Below are 26,362 nucleotides of genomic sequence, written 5' to 3' on the forward strand. Positions count from 1 at the left end.
AATGATAGCCTTTGAAGTGCAGAACCAGCTACTCTTTGACAAGACCCGCTTCATACGAAATAGGCAAACAATTGTATCTCATGGCACTACACGATGTGTGAGAGGCAGGAATGCCTTGCACCTTGTTTCCCTAGAAAAAGTGAGTTACCAGTTGAGTGGAATCCTGCCTACTACTGAGTTTTTGAATGGGTGAGGTGCATCAGCATTGTGCCAAATAGCTGCATGTAGGTGAATTGAACAAGGGCAGTTTGTCATGGAGCAAAACCATGAAGAGCAGCAGCAAGAAGCTCTAGCAGTTTGTTTAGCAGTGAGAATAGAGTTCACTTTTTAAAGGAATACTGCCTATCTCTCAGACTTTTAAAGTGTGAAGAACATTATCATTGTGAAAAATAGCCCTTTTCAAGTTGAAGGAAGAAGCACTGCTTCCCTTGTAAGGGAACCATTAATGTTACAAACAAGACAACTTAGCACATTGTTTACAAGGGGGAATTACATAAGTGTGTGATAGCAGAACTGCCTATCTGTCAGCGTTTTAACGTGTGGGGAACATCGGCTTTGTATAAAATCGCCCCTTTAAAGTGAATGGAAGAAGCACTGTAGCAGTGGACAGACAATCCTTAATGTTAGAAGCAAGAGGGTCCAGCACCTTGTCTACCGTGGTGAACAGAGTTAACTGTGCAAAGAAATAGTGCCTAACTCAGTGTTTTCATGGGTGAAGAACATCAGCTCTGTGGTAAATCGACCCTCAAAAGAATGGAAGAAGCACTGCAACTCTTGCAAGAGTATCATTAATGTGAGAAGCAAGACGGCCTAGGGCCTGGTTTAGTATTGTGATTTGAGTGAGCTGAAGAAAGAAATACTGCCTGTCTCTCATTGTTTTCTTGTGTGAGGAAAATCAACTTTGTGCTAAATGGCTCTATGCAAGTGAAAGGAAGAAGTGCTGGAGCACTTGTAAGACAATCATTAATGGTAGAAGCAAGAGGGTGTGGCCCCTTATTTAGCATAGTGAATTGAGTTAAATGTTTAAAGGAATACTGCCTGTCACATCGTTTTCATGGGTGAAAAAAATCACATTTGTGGTAGGTCGCCCCTACAAGTGAAAGGAAGAAGTACTGCAGCTCTTGTAAGAGAACCATTCATGTCAGAAGCAAGCAGGTCTAGCACTTTGCTTAGCATTGTGAATGGAGATAGCAGGTTAAAGGAATACTACCTACCTCTCAGCATTTTCATTGTGGAGGAACACGAACTTTGTACAAGGAAGCCCCATTCGAGAGAATGGAAGAATCACTCTATCTCTTGCAGGAGATCAAGGTCTGAAGCAGGAGGTTCCGGCACGTTGTTTCTCCTTGAGATTTGAGTTAGCCTGTGAAAGGAATGCTTGTGAAATGATAGCCTTTGAAGTGCAGAACCAGCTACTCTTTGACACATACCTGCTTCACAGCAAATAGGCAAACACTTGTATCTCCTGGCACTACACGATGTGTGAGAGGCAGGAATGCCTTGCACCTTGATTCCCTAGAAGTGAGTTACCTGTTGACTGGATTCCTGCCTCCTACTTAGTTTTTGAATGGGTGAGGTGCATCAGCATTGTGCCAAATAGCTGCATGTAGGTGAATTGAACAAGGGCAGTTTGTCATGGAGCAAAACCATGAAGAGCAGCAGCAAGAGGCTCTAACACTTTGTTTAGCAGTGAGAATAGAGTTCACTTTTTAAAGGAATACTGCCTATCTCTCAGACTTTTAAAGTGTGAAGAACATTATCATTGTGAAAAATAGCCCTTTTCAAGTGGAAGGAAGAAGCACTGCTTCCCTTGCAAGGGAACCATTAATGTTACAAACAAGACAACTTAGTACATTGTTTACAAGGGGGAATTACATAAGTGTGTGATAGCAGAACTGCCTATCTGTCAGCGTTTTAACGTGTGGGGAACATCGGCTTTGTATAAAATCGCCCCTTTAAAGTGAATGGAAGAAGCACTGTAGCAGTATACAGACAATCCTTAATGTTAGAAGCAAGAGGGTCTAACACCTTGTTTACCGTGGTGAACAGAGTTAACTGTGCAAAGGAATACTGCCTACCTCTCAATGATTTCATGGGAGAGAAACATCAACTTGGTGCTAAATTGCCCCCACAAGTGAAAGGAAGATACACTGTAGATATTGGAAGAGAATCTTTCATTTTATTAGCAAGAGGATCTGGCACCTCCTTTAAAATTGGGAATTCAGTTACCTGTTGAAAGGAATACTGCCTAAGTCTCATTGTTTTCATGGGTGAGGAACATCAATTTTGTGCTAAATCTCATCTTAGTAGTGGATGGATGAAGCACGGCATCTCCTTTAAGAGAATTGTGAATGTTAGAAGCAGGAGGGTCAAGCACCGTGTTTTCCAAGGATAATGGTGGTACTTGTTTAAAGGAATACTGCCTATCACTCAGTGTTTTCATGCGTGTTGAATATTACTCTGTGCCCAATAATGCATTTAAAGTGCAAGGAAGAAACACTGTAGCCCTTGTAAGAGAACCATTAATGCTGCAAACAAGACAACTTAACACATTGTTAAAAAGGGAGAATTACATTAGTGTGCGAAAGCAATAGTGCCTATCTGTCAGCGTGTTAAAGTGTGAAGAACATCAACTTTCTGTAAAACAGCCACTTTAAAGTGAATGGAAGAAGCACTGTAGCAGTGGACAGACAATCCTTAATGTTAGAAGCAAGAGGGTCCAGCACCTTGTCTACCGTGATGAACAGAGTTAACTGTGCAAAGGAATACTGCCTAACTCAGTGTTTTCATGGGTGAAGAACATCAGCTCTGTGGTAAATCGACCCTCACAAGAGAATGGAAGAAGCACTGCAACTGTTGCAAGAGAATCATTAATGTGCGAAGCAAGACGGCCTAGGGCCTGGTTTAGTATTGTCAATTGGGTGAGCTGAAGAAAGGAATACTGCCTGTCTCTCATTGTTTTCTTGTGTGAGGAAAATCAACTTTGTGCTAAATGGCTCTATGCAAGTGAAAGGAAGAAGTGCTGGAGCTCTTGGAGGAGAAGCTTTAATGTTAGAAGCAAGCAGGTCTAGCACTTTATTTAGCTTTGTGAATGGAGATAACTGGTAAAAGTAATACTACCTACCTCCCAGCATTTTCATTCTGGAGGAACACACACTTTGTACGAGAAAGCCCCATCCGAGAGAATGGAAGAATCACTCTATCTCTTGCAGGATAATCAAGGTCTGAAGCAGGAGGTTCTTGCACATTGATTCTCTTTGAGATTTGAGTTAGCATGTGAACGAAAGGCTTGTGAAATGATAGCCTTTGAAGTGCAGAACCAGCTACTCTTTGACAAGACCCGCTTCATACGAAATAGGCAAACAATTGTATCTCATGGCACTACACGATGTGTGAGAGGTAGGAATGCCTTGCACCTTGTTTCCCTAGAAAAAGTGAGTTACCAGTTGAGTGGAATCCTGCCTACTACTGAGTTTTTGAATGGGTGAGGTGCATCAGCATTGTGCCAAATAGCTGCATGTAGGTGAATTGAACAAGGGCAGTTTGTCATGGAGCAAAACCATGAAGAGCAGCAGCAAGAGGCTCTAGCACTTTGTTTAGCAGTGAGAATAGAGTTCACTTTTTAAAGGAATACTGCCTATCTCTCAGACTTTTAAAGTGTGAAGAACATTATCATTGTGAAAAATAGCCCTTTTCAAGTGGAAGGAAGAAGCACTGCTTCCCTTGCAAGGGAACCATTAATGTTACAAACAAGACAACTTAGCACATTGTTTACAAGGTGGAATTACATAAGTGTGTGATAGCAGAACTGCCTATCTGTCAGCGTTTTAACGTGTGGAGTACATCAGCTTTGTATAAAATCGCCCCTTTAAAGTGAATGGAAGAAGCACTGTAGTAGTGGACAGACAATCCTTAATGTTAGAAGCAAGAGGGTCCAGCACCTTGTCTACCGTGGTGAACAGAGTTAACTGTGCAAAGAAATACTGCCTAACTCAGTGTTTTCATGGGTGAAGAACATCAGCTCTGTGGTAAATCGACCCTCAAAAGAATGGAAGAAGCTCTGCAACTCTTGCAAGAGTATCATTAATGTGAGAAGCAAGACGGCCTAGGGCCTGGTTTAGTATTGTGATTTGAGTGAGCTGAAGAAAGAAATACTGCCTGTCTCTCATTGTTTTCTTGTGTGAGGAAAATCAACTTTGTGCTAAATGGCTCTATGCAAGTGAAAGGAAGAAGTGCTGGAGCACTTGTAAGACAATCATTAATGGTAGAAGCAAGAGGGTGTGGCCCCTTATTTAGCATAGTGAATTGAGTTAAATGTTTAAAGGAATACTGCCTGTCACATCGTTTTCATGGGTGAAAAAAATCACATTTGTGGTAGGTCGCCCCTACAAGTGAAAGGAAGAAGTACTGCAGCTCTTGTAAGAGAACCATTCATGTCAGAAGCAAGCAGGTCTAGCACTTTGCTTAGCATTGTGAATGGAGATAGCAGGTTAAAGGAATACTACCTACCTCTCAGCATTTTCATTGTGGAGGAACACGAACTTTGTACAAGGAAGCCCCATTCGAGAGAATGGAAGAATCACTCTATCTCTTGCAGGAGATCAAGGTCTGAAGCAGGAGGTTCCGGCACGTTGTTTCTCCTTGAGATTTGAGTTAGCCTGTGAAAGGAATGCTTGTGAAATGATAGCCTTTGAAGTGCAGAACCAGCTACTCTTTGACACATACCTGCTTCATAGCAAATAGGCAAACACTTGTATCTCCTGGCACTACACGATGTGTGAGAGGCAGGAATGCCTTGCACCTTGATTCCCTAGAAGTGAGTTACCTGTTGACTGGATTCCTGCCTCCTACTTAGTTTTTGAATGGGTGAGGTGCATCAGCATTGTGCCAAATAGCTGCATGTAGGTGAATTGAACAAGGGCAGTTTGTCATGGAGCAAAACCATGAAGAGCAGCAGCAAGAGGCTCTAGCACTTTGTTTAGCAGTGAGAATAGAGTTCACTTTTTAAAGGAATACTGCCTATCTCTCAGACTTTTAAAGTGTGAAGAACATTATCATTGTGAAAAATAGCCCTTTTCAAGTGGAAGGAAGAAGCACTGCTTCCCTTGCAAGGGAACCATTAATGTTACAAACAAGACAACTTAGCACATTGTTTACAAGGGGGAATTACATAAGTGTGTGATAGCAGAACTGCCTATCTGTCAGCGTTTTAACGTGTGGGGAACATCGGCTTTCTATAAAATCGCCCCTTTAAAGTGAATGGAAGAAGCACTGTAGCAGTATACAGACAATCCTTAATGTTAGAAGCAAGAGGGTCTAACACCTTGTTTACCGTGGTGAACAGAGTTAACTGTGCAAAGGAATACTGCCTACCTCTCAATGATTTCATGGGAGAGAAACATCAACTTGGTGCTAAATTGCCCCCACAAGTGAAAGGAAGATACACTGTAGATATTGGAAGAGAATCTTTCATTTTATTAGCAAGAGGATCTGGCACGTTCTTTAAAATTGGGAATTCAGTTACCTGTTGAAAGGAATACTGCCTAAGTCTCATTGTTTTCATGGGTGAGGAACATCAATTTTGTGCTAAATCTCATCTTAGTAGTGGATGGATGAAGCACGGCATCTCCTTTAAGAGAATTGTGAATGTTAGAAGCAGGAGGGTCAAGCACCGTGTTTTCCAAGGATAATGGTGGTACTTGTTTAAAGGAATACTGCCTATCACTCAGTGTTTTCATGCGTGTTGAATATTACTCTGTGCCCAATAATGCATTTAAAGTGCAAGGAAGAAACACTGTAGCCCTTGTAAGAGAACCATTAATGCTGCAAACAAGACAACTTAACACATTGTTAACAAGGGAGAATTACATTAGTGTGCGAAAGCAATAGTGCCTATCTGTCAGCGTGTTAAAGTGTGAAGAACATCAACTTTCTGTAAAACAGCCCCTTTAAAGTGAATGGAAGAAGCACTGTAGCAGTGGACAGACAATCCTTAATGTTAGAAGCAAGAGGGTCCAGCACCTTGTCTACCGTGATGAACAGAGTTAACTGTGCAAAGGAATACTGCCTAACTCAGTGTTTTCATGGGTGAAGAACATCAGCTCTGTGGTAAATCGACCCTCACAAGAGAATGGAAGAAGCACTGCAACTGTTGCAAGAGAATCATTAATGTGCGAAGCAAGACGGCCTAGGGCCTGGTTTACTATTGTCAATTGGGTGAGCTGAAGAATGGAATACTGCCTGTCTCTCATTGTTTTCTTGTGTGAGGAAAATCAACTTTGTGCTAAATGGCTCTATGCAAGTGAAAGGAAGAAGTGCTGGAGCTCTTGGAGGAGAAGCTTTAATGTTAGAAGCAAGCTTGGAGGAGAAGCTTTAATGTTAGAAGCAAGCAGGTCTAGCACTTTGTTTAGCTTTGTGAATGGAGATAACTGGTAAAAGTAATACTACCTACCTCCCAGCATTTTCATTCTGGAGGAACACACACTTTGTACGAGAAAGCCCCATCCGAGAGAATGGAAGAATCACTCTATCTCTTGCAGGATAATCAAGGTCTGAAGCAGGAGGTTCTTGCACATTGATTCTCTTTGAGATTTGAGTTAGCATGTGAACGAAAGGCTTGTGAAATGATAGCCTTTGAAGTGCAGAACCAGCTACTCTTTGACAAGACCCGCTTCATACGAAATAGGCAAACAATTGTATCTCATGGCACTACACGATGTGTGAGAGGCAGGAATGCCTTGCACCTTGTTTCCCTAGAAAAAGTGAGTTACCAGTTGAGTGGAATCCTGCCTACTACTGAGTTTTTGAATGGGTGAGGTGCATCAGCATTGTGCCAAATAGCTGCATGTAGGTGAATTGAACAAGGGCAGTTTGTCATGGAGCAAAACCATGAAGAGCAGCAGCAAGAAGCTCTAGCAGTTTGTTTAGCAGTGAGAATAGAGTTCACTTTTTAAAGGAATACTGCCTATCTCTCAGACTTTTAAAGTGTGAAGAACATTATCATTGTGAAAAATAGCCCTTTTCAAGTTGAAGGAAGAAGCACTGCTTCCCTTGTAAGGGAACCATTAATGTTACAAACAAGACAACTTAGCACATTGTTTACAAGGGGGAATTACATAAGTGTGTGATAGCAGAACTGCCTATCTGTCAGCGTTTTAACGTGTGGGGAACATCGGCTTTGTATAAAATCGCCCCTTTAAAGTGAATGGAAGAAGCACTGTAGCAGTGGACAGACAATCCTTAATGTTAGAAGCAAGAGGGTCCAGCACCTTGTCTACCGTGGTGAACAGAGTTAACTGTGCAAAGAAATAGTGCCTAACTCAGTGTTTTCATGGGTGAAGAACATCAGCTCTGTGGTAAATCGACCCTCAAAAGAATGGAAGAAGCACTGCAACTCTTGCAAGAGTATCATTAATGTGAGAAGCAAGACGGCCTAGGGCCTGGTTTAGTATTGTGATTTGAGTGAGCTGAAGAAAGAAATACTGCCTGTCTCTCATTGTTTTCTTGTGTGAGGAAAATCAACTTTGTGCTAAATGGCTCTATGCAAGTGAAAGGAAGAAGTGCTGGAGCACTTGTAAGACAATCATTAATGGTAGAAGCAAGAGGGTGTGGCCCCTTATTTAGCATAGTGAATTGAGTTAAATGTTTAAAGGAATACTGCCTGTCACATCGTTTTCATGGGTGAAAAAAATCACATTTGTGGTAGGTCGCCCCTACAAGTGAAAGGAAGAAGTACTGCAGCTCTTGTAAGAGAACCATTCATGTCAGAAGCAAGCAGGTCTAGCACTTTGCTTAGCATTGTGAATGGAGATAGCAGGTTAAAGGAATACTACCTACCTCTCAGCATTTTCATTGTGGAGGAACACGAACTTTGTACAAGGAAGCCCCATTCGAGAGAATGGAAGAATCACTCTATCTCTTGCAGGAGATCAAGGTCTGAAGCAGGAGGTTCCGGCACGTTGTTTCTCCTTGAGATTTGAGTTAGCCTGTGAAAGGAATGCTTGTGAAATGATAGCCTTTGAAGTGCAGAACCAGCTACTCTTTGACACATACCTGCTTCACAGCAAATAGGCAAACACTTGTATCTCCTGGCACTACACGATGTGTGAGAGGCAGGAATGCCTTGCACCTTGATTCCCTAGAAGTGAGTTACCTGTTGACTGGATTCCTGCCTCCTACTTAGTTTTTGAATGGGTGAGGTGCATCAGCATTGTGCCAAATAGCTGCATGTAGGTGAATTGAACAAGGGCAGTTTGTCATGGAGCAAAACCATGAAGAGCAGCAGCAAGAGGCTCTAACACTTTGTTTAGCAGTGAGAATAGAGTTCACTTTTTAAAGGAATACTGCCTATCTCTCAGACTTTTAAAGTGTGAAGAACATTATCATTGTGAAAAATAGCCCTTTTCAAGTGGAAGGAAGAAGCACTGCTTCCCTTGCAAGGGAACCATTAATGTTACAAACAAGACAACTTAGTACATTGTTTACAAGGGGGAATTACATAAGTGTGTGATAGCAGAACTGCCTATCTGTCAGCGTTTTAACGTGTGGGGAACATCGGCTTTCTATAAAATCGCCCCTTTAAAGTGAATGGAAGAAGCACTGTAGCAGTATACAGACAATCCTTAATGTTAGAAGCAAGAGGGTCTAACACCTTGTTTACCGTGGTGAACAGAGTTAACTGTGCAAAGGAATACTGCCTACCTCTCAATGATTTCATGGGAGAGAAACATCAACTTCGTGCTAAATTGCCCCCACAAGTGAAAGGAAGATACACTGTAGATATTGGAAGAGAATCTTTCATTTTATTAGCAAGAGGATCTGGCACCTCCTTTAAAATTGGGAATTCAGTTACCTGTTGAAAGGAATACTGCCTAAGTCTCATTGTTTTCATGGGTGAGGAACATCAATTTTGTGCTAAATCTCATCTTAGTAGTGGATGGATGAAGCACGGCATCTCCTTTAAGAGAATTGTGAATGTTAGAAGCAGGAGGGTCAAGCACCGTGTTTTCCAAGGATAATGGTGGTACTTGTTTAAAGGAATACTGCCTATCACTCAGTGTTTTCATGCGTGTTGAATATTACTCTGTGCCCAATAATGCATTTAAAGTGCAAGGAAGAAACACTGTAGCCCTTGTAAGAGAACCATTAATGCTGCAAACAAGACAACTTAACACATTGTTAACAAGGGAGAATTACATTAGTGTGCGAAAGCAATAGTGCCTATCTGTCAGCGTGTTAAAGTGTGAAGAACATCAACTTTCTGTAAAACAGCCACTTTAAAGTGAATGGAAGAAGCACTGTAGCAGTGGACAGACAATCCTTAATGTTAGAAGCAAGAGGGTCCAGCACCTTGTCTACCGTGATGAACAGAGTTAACTGTGCAAAGGAATACTGCCTAACTCAGTGTTTTCATGGGTGAAGAACATCAGCTCTGTGGTAAATCGACCCTCACAAGAGAATGGAAGAAGCACTGCAACTGTTGCAAGAGAATCATTAATGTGCGAAGCAAGACGGCCTAGGGCCTGGTTTAGTATTGTCAATTGGGTGAGCTGAAGAAAGGAATACTGCCTGTCTCTCATTGTTTTCTTGTGTGAGGAAAATCAACTTTGTGCTAAATGGCTCTATGCAAGTGAAAGGAAGAAGTGCTGGAGCTCTTGGAGGAGAAGCTTTAATGTTAGAAGCAAGCAGGTCTAGCACTTTATTTAGCTTTGTGAATGGAGATAACTGGTAAAAGTAATACTACCTACCTCCCAGCATTTTCATTCTGGAGGAACACACACTTTGTACGAGAAAGCCCCATCCGAGAGAATGGAAGAATCACTCTATCTCTTGCAGGATAATCAAGGTCTGAAGCAGGAGGTTCTTGCACATTGATTCTCTTTGAGATTTGAGTTAGCATGTGAACGAAAGGCTTGTGAAATGATAGCCTTTGAAGTGCAGAACCAGCTACTCTTTGACAAGACCCGCTTCATACGAAATAGGCAAACAATTGTATCTCATGGCACTACACGATGTGTGAGAGGTAGGAATGCCTTGCACCTTGTTTCCCTAGAAAAAGTGAGTTACCAGTTGAGTGGAATCCTGCCTACTACTGAGTTTTTGAATGGGTGAGGTGCATCAGCATTGTGCCAAATAGCTGCATGTAGGTGAATTGAACAAGGGCAGTTTGTCATGGAGCAAAACCATGAAGAGCAGCAGCAAGAGGCTCTAGCACTTTGTTTAGCAGTGAGAATAGAGTTCACTTTTTAAAGGAATACTGCCTATCTCTCAGACTTTTAAAGTGTGAAGAACATTATCATTGTGAAAAATAGCCCTTTTCAAGTGGAAGGAAGAAGCACTGCTTCCCTTGCAAGGGAACCATTAATGTTACAAACAAGACAACTTAGCACATTGTTTACAAGAGGGAATTACATAAGTGTGTGATAGCAGAACTGCCTATCTGTCAGCGTTTTAACGTGTGGAGTACATCAGCTTTGTATAAAATCGCCCCTTTAAAGTGAATGGAAGAAGCACTGTAGTAGTGGACAGACAATCCTTAATGTTAGAAGCAAGAGGGTCCAGCACCTTGTCTACCGTGGTGAACAGAGTTAACTGTGCAAAGAAATACTGCCTAACTCAGTGTTTTCATGGGTGAAGAACATCAGCTCTGTGGTAAATCGACCCTCAAAAGAATGGAAGAAGCTCTGCAACTCTTGCAAGAGTATCATTAATGTGAGAAGCAAGACGGCCTAGGGCCTGGTTTAGTATTGTGATTTGAGTGAGCTGAAGAAAGAAATACTGCCTGTCTCTCATTGTTTTCTTGTGTGAGGAAAATCAACTTTGTGCTAAATGGCTCTATGCAAGTGAAAGGAAGAAGTGCTGGAGCACTTGTAAGACAATCATTAATGGTAGAAGCAAGAGGGTGTGGCCCCTTATTTAGCATAGTGAATTGAGTTAAATGTTTAAAGGAATACTGCCTGTCACATCGTTTTCATGGGTGAAAAAAATCACATTTGTGGTAGGTCGCCCCTACAAGTGAAAGGAAGAAGTACTGCAGCTCTTGTAAGAGAACCATTCATGTCAGAAGCAAGCAGGTCTAGCACTTTGCTTAGCATTGTGAATGGAGATAGCAGGTTAAAGGAATACTACCTACCTCTCAGCATTTTCATTGTGGAGGAACACGAACTTTGTACAAGGAAGCCCCATTCGAGAGAATGGAAGAATCACTCTATCTCTTGCAGGAGATCAAGGTCTGAAGCAGGAGGTTCCGGCACGTTGTTTCTCCTTGAGATTTGAGTTAGCCTGTGAAAGGAATGCTTGTGAAATGATAGCCTTTGAAGTGCAGAACCAGCTACTCTTTGACACATACCTGCTTCATAGCAAATAGGCAAACACTTGTATCTCCTGGCACTACACGATGTGTGAGAGGCAGGAATGTCTTGCACCTTGATTCCCTAGAATTGAGTTACCTGTTGACTGGAATCCTGCCTACTACTTAGTTTTTGAATGGATGAGGTGCATCAGCATTGTGCCAAATAGCTGCATGTAGGTGAATTGAACAAGGGCAGTTTGTCATGGAGCAAAACCATGAAGAGCAGCAGCAAGAGGCTCTAGCACTTTGTTTAGCCGTGAGAATAGAGTTCACTTTTTAAAGTAATACTGCCTATCACTCAGACTTTTAAAGTGTGAAGAACATTATCATTGTGAAAAATAGCCCTTTTCAAGTGGAAAGAAGAAGCACTGCTTCCCTTGTAAGGGAACCATTAATGTTACAAACAAGACAACTTAGCACATTGTTTACAAGGGGGAATTACATAAGTGTGTGATAGCAGAACTGCCTATCTGTCAGCGTTTTAACGTGTGGGGAACATCGGCTTTGTATAAAATCGCCCCTTTAAAGTGAATGGAAGAAGCACTGTAGCAGTATACAGACAATCCTTAATGTTAGAAGCAAGAGGGTCTAACACCTTGTTTACCGTGGTGAACAGAGTTAACTGTGCAAAGGAATACTGCCTACCTCTCAATGATTTCATGGGAGAGAAACATCAACTTGGTGCTAAATTGCCCCCACAAGTGAAAGGAAGATACACTGTAGATATTGGAAGAGAATCTTTCATTTTATTAGCAAGAGGATCTGGCACCTCCTTTAAAATTGGGAATTCAGTTACCTGTTGAAAGGAATACTGCCTAAGTCTCATTGTTTTCATGGGTGAGGAACATCAATTTTGTGCTAAATCTCATCTTAGTAGTGGATGGATGAAGCACGGCATCTCCTTTAAGAGAATTGTGAATGTTAGAAGCAGGAGGGTCAAGCACCGTGTTTTCCAAGGATAATGGTGGTACTTGTTTAAAGGAATACTGCCTATCACTCAGTGTTTTCATGCGTGTTGAATATTACTCTGTGCCCAATAATGCATTTAAAGTGCAAGGAAGAAACACTGTAGCCCTTGTAAGAGAACCATTAATGCTGCAAACAAGACAACTTAACACATTGTTAACAAGGGAGAATTACATTAGTGTGCGAAAGCAATAGTGCCTATCTGTCAGCGTGTTAAAGTGTGAAGAACATCAACTTTCTGTAAAACAGCCACTTTAAAGTGAATGGAAGAAGCACTGTAGCAGTGGACAGACAATCCTTAATGTTAGAAGCAAGAGGGTCCAGCACCTTGTCTACCGTGATGAACAGAGTTAACTGTGCAAAGGAATACTGCCTAACTCAGTGTTTTCATGGGTGAAGAACATCAGCTCTGTGGTAAATCGACCCTCACAAGAGAATGGAAGAAGCACTGCAACTGTTGCAAGAGAATCATTAATGTGCGAAGCAAGACGGCCTAGGGCCTGGTTTAGTATTGTCAATTGGGTGAGCTGAAGAAAGGAATACTGCCTGTCTCTCATTGTTTTCTTGTGTGAGGAAAATCAACTTTGTGCTAAATGGCTCTATGCAAGTGAAAGGAAGAAGTGCTGGAGCTCTTGGAGGAGAAGCTTTAATGTTAGAAGCAAGCAGGTCTAGCACTTTATTTAGCTTTGTGAATGGAGATAACTGGTAAAAGTAATACTACCTACCTCCCAGCATTTTCATTCTGGAGGAACACACACTTTGTACGAGAAAGCCCCATCCGAGAGAATGGAAGAATCACTCTATCTCTTGCAGGATAATCAAGGTCTGAAGCAGGAGGTTCTTGCACATTGATTCTCTTTGAGATTTGAGTTAGCATGTGAACGAAAGGCTTGTGAAATGATAGCCTTTGAAGTGCAGAACCAGCTACTCTTTGACAAGACCCGCTTCATACGAAATAGGCAAACAATTGTATCTCATGGCACTACACGATGTGTGAGAGGTAGGAATGCCTTGCACCTTGTTTCCCTAGAAAAAGTGAGTTACCAGTTGAGTGGAATCCTGCCTACTACTGAGTTTTTGAATGGGTGAGGTGCATCAGCATTGTGCCAAATAGCTGCATGTAGGTGAATTGAACAAGGGCAGTTTGTCATGGAGCAAAACCATGAAGAGCAGCAGCAAGAGGCTCTAGCACTTTGTTTAGCAGTGAGAATAGAGTTCACTTTTTAAAGGAATACTGCCTATCTCTCAGACTTTTAAAGTGTGAAGAACATTATCATTGTGAAAAATAGCCCTTTTCAAGTGGAAGGAAGAAGCACTGCTTCCCTTGCAAGGGAACCATTAATGTTACAAACAAGACAACTTAGCACATTGTTTACAAGGGGGAATTACATAAGTGTGTGATAGCAGAACTGCCTATCTGTCAGCGTTTTAACGTGTGGAGTACATCAGCTTTGTATAAAATCGCCCCTTTAAAGTGAATGGAAGAAGCACTGTAGCAGTGGACAGACAATCCTTAATGTTAGAAGCAAGAGGGTCCAGCACCTTGTCTACCGTGGTGAACAGAGTTAACTGTGCAAAGGAATACTGCCTAACTCAGTGTTTTCATGGGTGAAGAACATCAGCTCTGTGGTAAATCGACCCTCAAAAGATTGGAAGAAGCACTGCAACTCTTTCAAGAGTATCATTAATGTGAGAAGCAAGAGGGCCTAGGGCCTGGTTTAGTATTGTGATTTGAGTGAGCTGAAGAAAGAAATACTGCCTGTCTCTCATTGTTTTCTTCTGTGAGCAAAATCAACTTTGTGCTAAATGGCTCTATGCAACTGAAAGGAAGAAGTGCTGGAGCACGTGTAAGACAATCATTAATGGTAGAAGCAAGAGAGTGTGGCCCCTTATTTAGGATAGTGAATTGAGTTAACTGTTTAAAGGAATACTGCCTGTCTCATCGTTTTCATGGGTGAAAAAATCACATTTCTGCTAGGTCACCCCTACAAGTGAAAGGAAGAAGTACTGGAGCTCTTGTAAGAGAACCATTCATGTCAGAAGCAAGCAGGTCTAGCACTTTGCTTAGCATTGTGAATGGAGATAGCTGGTTAAAGGAATACTACCTACCTCTCAGCATTTTCATTGTGGAGGAACACGAACTTTGTACAAGAAAGCCTCATTGGAGAGAATGGAAGAATCACTCTATCTCTTGCAGGAGATCAAGGTCTGAAGCAGGAGGTTCCGGCACGTTGTTTCTCCTTGAGATTTGAGTTAGCATGTGAAAGTGTTAGGACCCGGAATCCTATTCCCCCGAGAGACAGAGAGCCAGGCGAGAATGCAATCAACAAAGCAGAGTTTATTGGGCTGGCTAGCCAGGGTCGAGCTCCCACACGGACACGCAGGACCGGTTAGGAAAACACGACCCTGAGCCTCTTTAGGGGAAATCTTATATAGACTGCGGTGGCATGCATATTTTCGTTATCAACATTGGGCAAGCAGGCAGAGCACATCTTGCGCGTACCTCACATCTTGCACGTACTTCACATCTTGCATGTACCCCCCACTCACATTCCCCACATTCTATATGCCCTAACTGAGCCCTGCCGCATTGCTTATCTTATCTACATGGGATGTTTGGTACTGGTTTCTCCAACAAGGGGGTTGGGGCCCGCTGAGACCTCCTATTCCTTTCATTCCCCCCTTTTCTTACAGCCTAAATTGAGGAATCATTCTCAAGGGGATGAAGAGCCTGATATTGTTGGCGGAGGACCAGAAGTTGGATAGTATTAATTCGACTTTTGACAAAAGTCATAAGTCGGTTTAGAATCCAGGGTCCTATGGTAACAAGTAATAGGATGATTATTATTGGCCCTGCCAATGCAGATAAAAGGGTAGCCAACCATGGGGACTGGTTAAACCAAGACTCGAACCAGCTTTCCCCGGCCTCTCTTTCTTGTTTTCTTTGTTCCAGGCTCTTTCGAAGTTTAGACATGTAGTCACGAACAACTCCGGTATGGTCAGAGTAAAAACAACATTCTTCCTAGAGCAACACATACTCCCCCCTTTTGGAGGAACAACAAGTCCAGACCTCGTCGGTTTTGAAGTACTACCTCAGACATTGAAGTGAGGGATTTTTCTAGGTGGCTAATGGAGGTTTCTATTCTCTCTATATCTTCGTCTATGGCTGCACGCAGCGAAGACATCCCTTTCTGCTGGGTGGCCAAAGAAGCTATGCCGGTTCCTGCTCCCGCTAACCCTAGGCTGAGTAGGGTAGCAATAGTTACTGTGGAAATAGGTTCTCTCTTTTTCCTTTTTTCAACCATTTTTGTATTCCAGTATGAATATAGACTCTCTTCCGAATGATAGAGGATGCGGGGCAGCACAGTCACTATAACACAGAATTCTTTAGAGCTGTTAAACACCTTAGTTGATAGGCACGGGGTGAGTCCAGACCGCGAGCATAGCCACCACCCATTGTCCTTTGGAATTACCCATTTAATAGCATTTTCCCAGGTAGAACTGGCGTTAATAACAGTACATAAGTCCCGTCTGTTCTTTGGCACTTTTCCTAAGCAGGTTCCTTGTCCGCTTACCTGCTGTATGGCCAGACCTCTCTTACGGTCTCCCCAGGAACATTGAGTAGGGTTTTCTTCACATGAGGTATCGTGAGTGGTGTTTAGCCCTATTGCCTCATAGAATGGGGGCCTCACATCATAACATAACCAACAGGAGTTAGTCATGTTAGGGTTGGTGTGGTTTAACGTCAGGAAGGCAGCACCCACTAGCTCCCAGAGGGGGTCTTTAGATGCGGTCATGAGACTGGGCCTCACCAGGGGAGGGCTGGTTTCTGATGGTCTTGGAGTTGTAACATTAGCCCGGGCTATGGTTGAGGGAAGGTGATGAGCTGTGGGAGGTTGGGGAGGTGGCTTTACATAGGGTGGCCTAAGTACCTTATTAGGGCCTATTGTTAGAGTAGAGACTGGTTGTTGCACACGCCGCAAAGTAAAAAGGGCTCCTGGATGATTTGTTTTGTAGAGTCTGACTCCCCAGGATTTACCCAATTCCCAATTCGTTGCCTTTTTTCCTAAATCAGTGAAATTTATCATAATGGGATTACAATTGGGGGGAGTTGGGCATCCCTTATTTATAGGTCTAGGTTGGTGGTATGTAATGCCAGATTGAGAGACTCTACTTAATTGAATAAGGTCCCCCTGTTCGGGGGGTGGCCACCATATATCCCCTGAGCTCTCACAACCCCATGACTTACAATAATAGTCTGCGATTCCTCCACATTTTTTTCTGTGGTTGGGTTGGGGAGCGGGGCAGACATAGAAGTAACTTTGGCGCAAATCCCATTGTCCCCTGCCAGTGAATAAGGCCCTTAAGTCAAAGTATAATTTTGGGAACCAGGTGCTGGGAGGGGTCACCTTGGAGGTCTGGTTAAGAATGTCTCCTGTGGACACATCTACAATCATCCAGGTCAGGTTAAAAGGTTGATGTGGATTTGTATGCCCCCAGCAAGTGGTGGACAGGGTTAGAAAAAGGAATAAAGTTACCGAGGTCCAGTATGAAGTTTGAGTTTGAAAAAATTTTCCTTGTGGTGGGACACCCTTCTTGTTGGCAGGAAGCCTTTCTTCATAGCTACCGGATCTGCCGGTCTGATGTGGGTGTAGTGGACCCAGGTGATAATCCCATTCTAGGAGGGCTGCGGAGCATCTGGAGTGTTCTCGTTTTTCGGAGCATCCCGTATCAGCCGGAGCTTGAGTGGGTTTGTTGGATGCTTCCGTGCGGACCAATTTTCCTGTTTTTTCTCTGGAGGGTGAGCCCGTCTTACATGGGAATGGTGTACCCATGCTGCAATCCCGTCGACCTTGAGGGCGGTAGGGGTAGTAAACAGTACAACATAAGGTCCTTTCCATCTAGGCTCTAGGGTTTTGGACTGATGCCTTTTAACCCATACCATGTCACCTGGGACTATGCCATGTTCCGGAGCCGGGTCCCTCTTAACAGCGTGGTATGCTTGAATTAAGGGCCAAATCCGTTGTTGCACTTTAGCTAAAGCCTGCAACATGGTCAGGTAATTTGGGGCCAGATCACCTAGTTCTGGGCTTAAGGTCCTCTGAATGATGGGGGGTGGAGCCCCATACAGGATCTCAAAGGGAGTTAGCCCATGGACATAGGGGGAGTTCCGGACTCGGAAGATGGCCAAGGGAAGGAGCGTCACCCAATCACCGCCAGTCTCCAGGGCCAATTTGGCTAAAGTCTCCTTTAGTGTCCTATTCATCCTTTCTACTTGCCCTGAGCTCTGGGGGTTATATTCACAATGTAGCTTCCAATTGGCCCCCATAGTCTGGGCTAGTCCCTGCAGGACTTTACTAACAAAAGCCGGACCGTTATCTGACCCAATTGCCTCGGGCACCCCATATCTGGGTATGATTTCCTCTAGCAAAGCCTTTGCCACTACCTGACTCGTCTCCTTCTTTGTAGGAAAAGCCTCCACCCAGCCTGAAAAGGTATCTATGAATACCAGCAAATATTTGTACCCAAACTTTCCCGGTTTTACCTCAGTAAAATCCACTTTTCAACTTCTTTCCGGAGCCCTCCCCCGTTCCCGAGTACCTGTATGGTGCCCCTCCCTTCGTCCTGGTTTCATGATTGTGCAGCTGGCACAATCTTCCACAATTTGGCGGACTGTTATGGTCTGGTTCGGAAATCGGAGCTGCGCAGATGTCAACAAGTCTAGTAATTTTCTCCGCCCCAAATGGGTGGACTTATGTAAGTTAGCCAACAGGAATCGTCCGAGTTTTTCAGGCAGAATTAACTTGCCTTCCAAGTCGCTTTTCCATCCGTCTTCCCCTTCTCTAAAGGGGGAGTGGGCTCTCATCCAAGTGAAATCCTCTGTGGAGTATTCTGGTCGGGGGGGTAGCGGAGGGAGCTCTGGGACCGGCACGTCTATCGCCGCAACCGTGGAAGGTTGCCCTGTCTCCATGGGAGGACTCACCATTGCTACTCTCTTTGCTTCTTGATCTGCTCTGTTGTTACCGACAGCTTCCGGCGTCTTGGCAGACTGGTGGCCTGGGACATACATCACTGCCACTGCCTTTGGTTTTTCCACTGCCATTAATAGACGCTGGACTTTGGCTAGGTTCTTTAGATGTTTTCCTTCTGCTGTGCGGAATCCTCTTTCGCGATAGATGGCCCCGTGGACATGGATGGTACCGAAAGCATAGCGGCTATCGGTGTAGATATTGACTCACTTTTCTTTTGCCCTCTCCAGGGCCTCTGCCAAGGCAATTAATTCCGCTTTTTGGGCTGATGTTCTGGGTGGGAGGGCGCTGCTCCATACCGTATTTCCTTCTTGGTCGACTACAGCTGCCCCTGCCCTTCGGGCTCCATCTTGGAAAAAACTGCTTCCATCCGTGTACCAGTTTAATTTGCAGGCGGACAGGGGGGTATCCTTTAGGTCAGCCCGTACCTGTGTAACTTCGGAGAGGAATTCTTTGCAGTTATGGACAGGTGTCTGCAGTTCCGGGTTAGGCAACAAGGTGGCAGGGTTCAGGATTACGGGATCTGTGAATGTGATCCGAGGGGAATCCAACAAGAGCCCCTGGTAGTGGGTGAGCCTGGCATTCGTCATCCATTTCCCAGGGGGTTGTTTAAGGATTCCCTCCACCGGGTGAGGGGCCGTTACCCAGAGGGCCTGTCCAAAGGTTAGTTTATCGGCTTCTCTCACCAGCACGGCAATGGCCGCTATGATGCGGAGGCAGGGGGGCCATCCTGCCGCTACTGCATCTAATTTCTTGGAAAAGTATGCCACTGGTCTCTTCCAGGGACCTAGCTGTTGGGTCAAGACTCCTTTGGCTACCCCCTTTTTCTCATCTACAAACAGAGTGAATGGTCTTGTAGGATCTGGCAAGGCTAAGGCAGGGGCCTGCAAAAGAGCGTCTTTTAGCTGCTCAAAGGCCTGTTGTTCTCTCTCTCCCCAACTCCAATCTGGAGCTTCTTTGGTGGCCTCATATAGGGGTCTGGCTATTTCCGCAAATCCTGGAATCCAGAGTCTACAGAACCCCGCGGAGCCCAGGAATTCTCTCACCCCCCTAGTGGATGTCGGGGATGGGATAGCCAGAATAGTCTGTTTCATGGCATCAGTCAGCCATCTTGCCCCATCTGCAATCCGATAACCCAAATATGTCACTGACCTTTTACAGATGTGAGTTTTCTTGGCACTTGCCCGATACCCCAGCTCACCTAATTCCGTTAGCAGGTGTTCAGTAGCCTTGATGCACTCCTCTCGGGTTTCTGCCGCTAACAGTAAGTCATCAACATACTGTAATAGAGTGACTCGTGGGTGGCTCCGACGAAAAGGTTCCAGGTCCTGGCTCAGGGCCTCATTAAACAGGGTGGGAGAGTTTTTAAATCCTTGCGGCAGTCTGGTCCAAGTGAGCTGTCGAGATTGGCCCCCATCTTCTTGCCATTCGAAAGCAAATAGCGGCTGACTAATTTCTGACAATGGAATGCTGAAGAAAGCATCTTTCAAATCAAGGGTTGTATACCATACTTGCGAGGGGGGTAGGTGGCTGAGCAAGGTATAGGGATTCGGAACGGTGGGATGAATGTCCTCCGTCCGCTCGTTTACCTTTCGTAGGTCTTGCACAGACCTATAGTCCCCGCTTCCCGGCTTTCGGACGGGGAGCAGAGGAGTATTCCAGGCAGACTGACAAGGTCGCAGTACTCCTTCCTTTATTAGCCTGTGGATATGAGGGGCTATGCCTCTTCGGGCCTCCTCAGGCATAGGATACTGTTTCACCCGAATGGGGAGAGCAGAAGCCTTCAATTGTATAACTACGGGCGGGAGGTGTTTGGCGAGGCCGGTTCCCGCAGTCTCCGCCCAGGCCGTGGGAAATCTTTTTACCCAATGAGTCATGTCCCCTCCTGGTTCCTGTTGACTCTCAAACAGACGATGCTCGTCAGCCAATGATAGGGACAAGACATGAATCGGGCTCCCTTCTCGATCAGTCACAATTATTCCATCTGGTTCAAAATGGATATGGGCCCCTATTTTGGTGAGTAGGTCCCGTCCGAGCAGGGGAGCGGGGCTCTCAGGGACGACCAAGAAGGAGTGTGTGACCTGGTGTTTTCCTAAGTTCACCTTTCTTTTGGTAGTCCATGTACATAACTGCGTACCGGTGGCCCCCTGAACAACACTTGTTCGTGCCTTGTTCAAAGGTCCATGTGCCTTGTTTAAAACCGAATATTGGGCGCCGGTATCCACCATGAACCCCATCGGCTTCCCCTCCACATGCATTGTTACCCAGGACTCGGGGAGGGGGTCTGAGCCCCGTCTCCTTCAGTCCTCTTCTCCGGCTAGGAGGACTCTGGCCTGCTCTACTGCTCGTTCCCTTTCCCTGTTTTCCCCCGGTCTCCTTCCAAACCCTCTTCTTCCCTTTAACTTAGGACATTCTCTCTTCCAATGCCCCGTTTCCTTACAGTAAAAACAGTGTTCCTTATCCGGGGTCCTGGCGTGGCCCCCTCCCCTGGGTTGGTCCCGGACACCCGCTAGGAAAATACGAGCCATTTCTCTCTGTTGCTTTCGGTTTTCCTTAGCCTGGAACTCCCGGTCCTCCTTTCTCAATTTCTCCTGGGCCTCCCTGTCTTCCTTTCTCTGTCTTTCCTCCCTTTCTTCTGGAGTTTCCCTAGCGGTAAAGACCTTTTCTGCTACCTGCAGCATTTCCCTTATAGTCATCTCCCCTAAGTTTTCCTGTTTATTGAGTTTTCTCCTAATGTCTGGAGCTGCCTGATTAATGAATGAGAGTACCACAGCAGACCGGTGGAGGTCCGCCTCAGGGTCAATAGGGGTGTACTGACGGTATGCCTCATAGAGGCACTCTAAGAAACCGGCTGGGCTTTCGTTTTCCCTTTGAACGACTGCTTTCACTTTTGCAAAATTGGTGGGCCTTCTGGCGGCCGCTCGGAGACCGGCCATAAGAGTCTGGCAGTAGATCCGAAGACGCTCCCTACCTTCTGCGGTCCCGAAATCCCAATTAGGGCGGCGTAGGGGAAAAGCCTCGTCTATGGCCGGTTGGAGAGTTGTGGGTCTCCCATTATCCCCCAAGACGTTCTTCCTCGCTTCGTTGAGGATGCGCTCTCGTTCCTCCGTCGTAAAAAGAGTATTGAGCAGCTGATGACAGTCATCCCAAGTGGGACGGTGTGTATGCATGATGGACTCCAGGAGATCTATGAGACACTTGGGGTCTTCAGAAAAGGGCGGGTTCTGCGTCCTCCAGTTATATAGATCACTGGAGGAGAAGGGCCAGTACTGAAACTGTTGCCCTCCTCCCGGTCCCCCTTGGCCCACCATCCGGACTGGAAGTGTAGGGACAGTTTCCTCCCCCTGTGTTGATGAGGGGGGCCCGTCTTCCCCCTCCCTTTCCCGGATCCCTCGGGGGCGAAGTCTTCGACCCATTCCTCCTCCTGCTGCCAGTCCTGTTGAGGAGGATGAGGAAATTTCCTCCTCCGCGGCACTGGCTTGGCCAGGGGGAGTCACGTATGGAGGCGGCCGATCTTCCTCTGCCCCTGCGAGGGATGGGTAAAGGGGGGAACTCTCTGGTAAGACCAGAGATGGTGAAGGAGATGCCCTAATTTGAGGACCGGTCAAGGTGGGAAGAGGAAGTTTTTCCTCCTCCTTTATGACCAAGGCGGGCATGACTGGGGTTTTAGCCCCGGGGGCCGAACTGGAGGGGTGGGTCAGAAAAACTGTTAACCAAGGGGGAGGGTTCCTCACCAGATCCTCCCAAACCAAAATGTAAGGAACTTGGTCTGGATGGCCTCGATTGTCTGGCTGAAAAATGACTGCTTTAACCTTAGTGATCAGGTCTAGGGAGAGGGAACCTTGAATGGGCCACCCGACTCCAAAGGTGGGCCACTCTGCAGAACAAAAGGTGTCGAACTTACCTTTCTTGATGACCAGACCCGCATTTAAGGCCCTTTCTTTAACTTCTGGAAAGTGAGAAAGGATCAGAGACTTTGGGGTTGTTTGTCCCTGTCCCATTGTGGAAGGAGACTCAAACACCAAGAGAGATAGAACAAAAAGGGTAAAGGCAACAATAATTCCACACACACACAACACTCTCCAGCACTCGCTCGGACCGGTCCTTCTCTCACACTGGTGCGCACCCCATTCAACCTCCTCACCGTCCAACTGGGATATCAGGCCGAAAGGGGTCCACTTGACGGGTGGTCGTTCGACTAGCTCAATTAGTTCTTCACCTGGCGCCAGGGTTCCTAAAATGCTCGAGCCCAAATGAGAGGAAAGCCTCTCCCAATAGGACCCTGTGGTCCTCCTTGCGAGATTCCCAGAATGAATCTCCCTGGGGATTGGCCGAATCCCCGCCGCGGCCCAAATGGAACACTCAAGTTCCTCCAAATGAGGGTCTGGGATCCCCTCCCAACGCCTAGGACTTGGGATCGCCCCTGCTTTCTCACAGGCAGGTTCTGTCTCTCGAGAAAATGAAATCTCGGTGGGACCTCCAAATGTTAGGACCCGGAATCCTATTCCCCCGAGAGACAGAGAGCCAGGCGAGAATACAATCAACAAAGCAGAGTTTATTGGGCTGGCTAGCCAGGGTCGAGCTCCCACACGGACACGCAGGACCGGTTAGGAAAACACGACCCTGAGCCTCTTTAGGGGAAATCTTATATAGACTGCGGTGGCATGCATATTTTCGTTATCAACATTGGGCAAGCAGGCAGAGCACATCTTGCGCGTACCTCACATCTTGCACGTACTTCACATCTTGCATGTACCCCCCACTCACATTCATCACATTCTATATGCCCTAACTGAGCCCTACCGCATTGCTTATCTTATCTACATGGGATGTTTGGTACTGGTTTCTCCAACAAGGGGGTTGGGGCCCGCTGAGACCTCCTATTCCTTTCAAAAAGAATGCTTGTGAAATGATAGCCTTTGAAGTGCAGAACCAGCTACTCTTTGACACATACCTGCTTCATAGCAAATAGGCAAACACTTGTATCTCCTGGCACTACACGATGTGTGAGAGGCAGGAATGTCTTGCACCTTGATTCCCTAGAATTGAGTTACCTGTTGACTGGAATCCTGCCTACTACTTAGTTTTTGAATGGATGAGGTGCATCAGCATTGTGCCAAATAGCTGCATGTAGGTGAATTGAACAAGGGCAGTTTGTCATGGAGCAAAACCATGAAGAGCAGCAGCAAGAGGCTCTAGCACTTTGTTTAGCCGTGAGAATAGAGTTCACTTTTTAAAGGAATACTGCCTATCACTCAGACTTTTAAAGTGTGAAGAACATTATCATTGTGAAAAATAGCCCTTTTCAAGTGGAAGGAAGAAGCACTGCTTCCCTTGTAAGGGAACCATTAATGTTACAAACAAGACAACTTAGCACATTGTTTACAAGGGGGAATTACATAAGTGTGTGATAGCAGAACTGCCTATCTGTCAGCGTTTTAACGTGTGGGGAACATCGGCTTTGTATAAAATCGCCCCTTTAAAGTGAATGGAAGAAGCACTGTAGCAGTATACAGACAATCCTTAATGTTAGAAGCAAGAGGGTCTAACACCTTGTTTACCGTGGTGAACAGAGTTAACTGTGCAAAGGAATACTGCCTACCTCTCAATGATTTCATGGGAGAGAAACATCAACTTGGTGCTAAATTGCCCCCACAAGTGAAAGGAAGATACACTGTAGATATTGGAAGAGAATCTTTCATTTTATTAGCAAGAGGATCTGGCACCTCCTTTAAAATTGGGAATTCAGTTACCTGTTGAAAGGAATACTGCCTAAGTCTCATTGTTTTCATGGGTGAGGAACATCAATTTTGTGCTAAATCTCATCTTAGTAGTGGATGGATGAAGCACGGCATCTCCTTTAAGAGAATTGTGAATGTTAGAAGCAGGAGGGTCAAGCACCGTGTTTTCCAAGGATAATGGTGGTACTTGTTTAAAGGAATACTGCCTATCACTCAGTGTTTTCATGCGTGTTGAATATTACTCTGTGCCCAATAATGCATTTAAAGTGCAAGGAAGAAACACTGTAGCCCTTGTAAGAGAACCATTAATGCTGCAAACAAGACAACTTAACACATTGTTAACAAGGGAGAATTACATTAGTGTGCGAAAGCAATAGTGCCTATCTGTCAGCGTGTTAAAGTGTGAAGAACATCAACTTTCTGTAAAACAGCCACTTTAAAGTGAATGGAAGAAGCACTGTAGCAGTGGACAGACAATCCTTAATGTTAGAAGCAAGAGGGTCCAGCACCTTGTCTACCGTGATGAACAGAGTTAACTGTGCAAAGGAATACTGCCTAACTCAGTGTTTTCATGGGTGAAGAACATCAGCTCTGTGGTAAATCGACCCTCACAAGAGAATGGAAGAAGCACTGCAACTGTTGGAAGAGAATCATTAATGTGCGAAGCAAGACGGCCTAGGGCCTGGTTTAGTATTGTCAATTGGGTGAGCTGAAGAAAGGAATACTGCCTGTCTCTCATTGTTTTCTTGTGTGAGGAAAATCAACTTTGTGCTAAATGGCTCTATGCAAGTGAAAGGAAGAAGTGCTGGAGCTCTTGGAGGAGAAGCTTTAATGTTAGAAGCAAGCAGGTCTAGCACTTTATTTAGCTTTGTGAATGGAGATAACTGGTAAAAGTAATACTACCTACCTCCCAGCATTTTCATTCTGGAGGAACACACACTTTGTACGAGAAAGCCCCATCCGAGAGAATGGAAGAATCACTCTATCTCTTGCAGGATAATCAAGGTCTGAAGCAGGAGGTTCTTGCACATTGATTCTCTTTGAGATTTGAGTTAGCATGTGAACGAAAGGCTTGTGAAATGATAGCCTTTGAAGTGCAGAACCAGCTACTCTTTGACAAGACCCGCTTCATACGAAATAGGCAAACAATTGTATCTCATGGCACTACACGATGTGTGAGAGGTAGGAATGCCTTGCACCTTGTTTCCCTAGAAAAAGTGAGTTACCAGTTGAGTGGAATCCTGCCTACTACTGAGTTTTTGAATGGGTGAGGTGCATCAGCATTGTGCCAAATAGCTGCATGTAGGTGAATTGAACAAGGGCAGTTTGTCATGGAGCAAAACCATGAAGAGCAGCAGCAAGAGGCTCTAGCACTTTGTTTAGCAGTGAGAATAGAGTTCACTTTTTAAAGGAATACTGCCTATCTCTCAGACTTTTAAAGTGTGAAGAACATTATCATTGTGAAAAATAGCCCTTTTCAAGTGGAAGGAAGAAGCACTGCTTCCCTTGCAAGGGAACCATTAATGTTACAAACAAGACAACTTAGCACATTGTTTACAAGGGGGAATTACATAAGTGTGTGATAGCAGAACTGCCTATCTGTCAGCGTTTTAACGTGTGGAGTACATCAGCTTTGTATAAAATCGCCCCTTTAAAGTGAATGGAAGAAGCACTGTAGTAGTGGACAGACAATCCTTAATGTTAGAAGCAAGAGGGTCCAGCACCTTGTCTACCGTGGTGAACAGAGTTAACTGTGCAAAGAAATACTGCCTAACTCAGTGTTTTCATGGGTGAAGAACATCAGCTCTGTGGTAAATCGACCCTCAAAAGAATGGAAGAAGCTCTGCAACTCTTGCAAGAGTATCATTAATGTGAGAAGCAAGACGGCCTAGGGCCTGGTTTAGTATTGTGATTTGAGTGAGCTGAAGAAAGAAATACTGCCTGTCTCTCATTGTTTTCTTGTGTGAGGAAAATCAACTTTGTGCTAAATGGCTCTATGCAAGTGAAAGGAAGAAGTGCTGGAGCACTTGTAAGACAATCATTAATGGTAGAAGCAAGAGGGTGTGGCCCCTTATTTAGCATAGTGAATTGAGTTAAATGTTTAAAGGAATACTGCCTGTCACATCGTTTTCATGGGTGAAAAAAATCACATTTGTGGTAGGTCGCCCCTACAAGTGAAAGGAAGAAGTACTGCAGCTCTTGTAAGAGAACCATTCATGTCAGAAGCAAGCAGGTCTAGCACTTTGCTTAGCATTGTGAATGGAGATAGCAGGTTA

The sequence above is a fragment of the Castor canadensis genome, chromosome 12 (assembly GCF_047511655.1).
Source record: "Castor canadensis chromosome 12, mCasCan1.hap1v2, whole genome shotgun sequence".
Taxonomy (NCBI): Eukaryota; Metazoa; Chordata; class Mammalia; order Rodentia; family Castoridae; genus Castor; species Castor canadensis.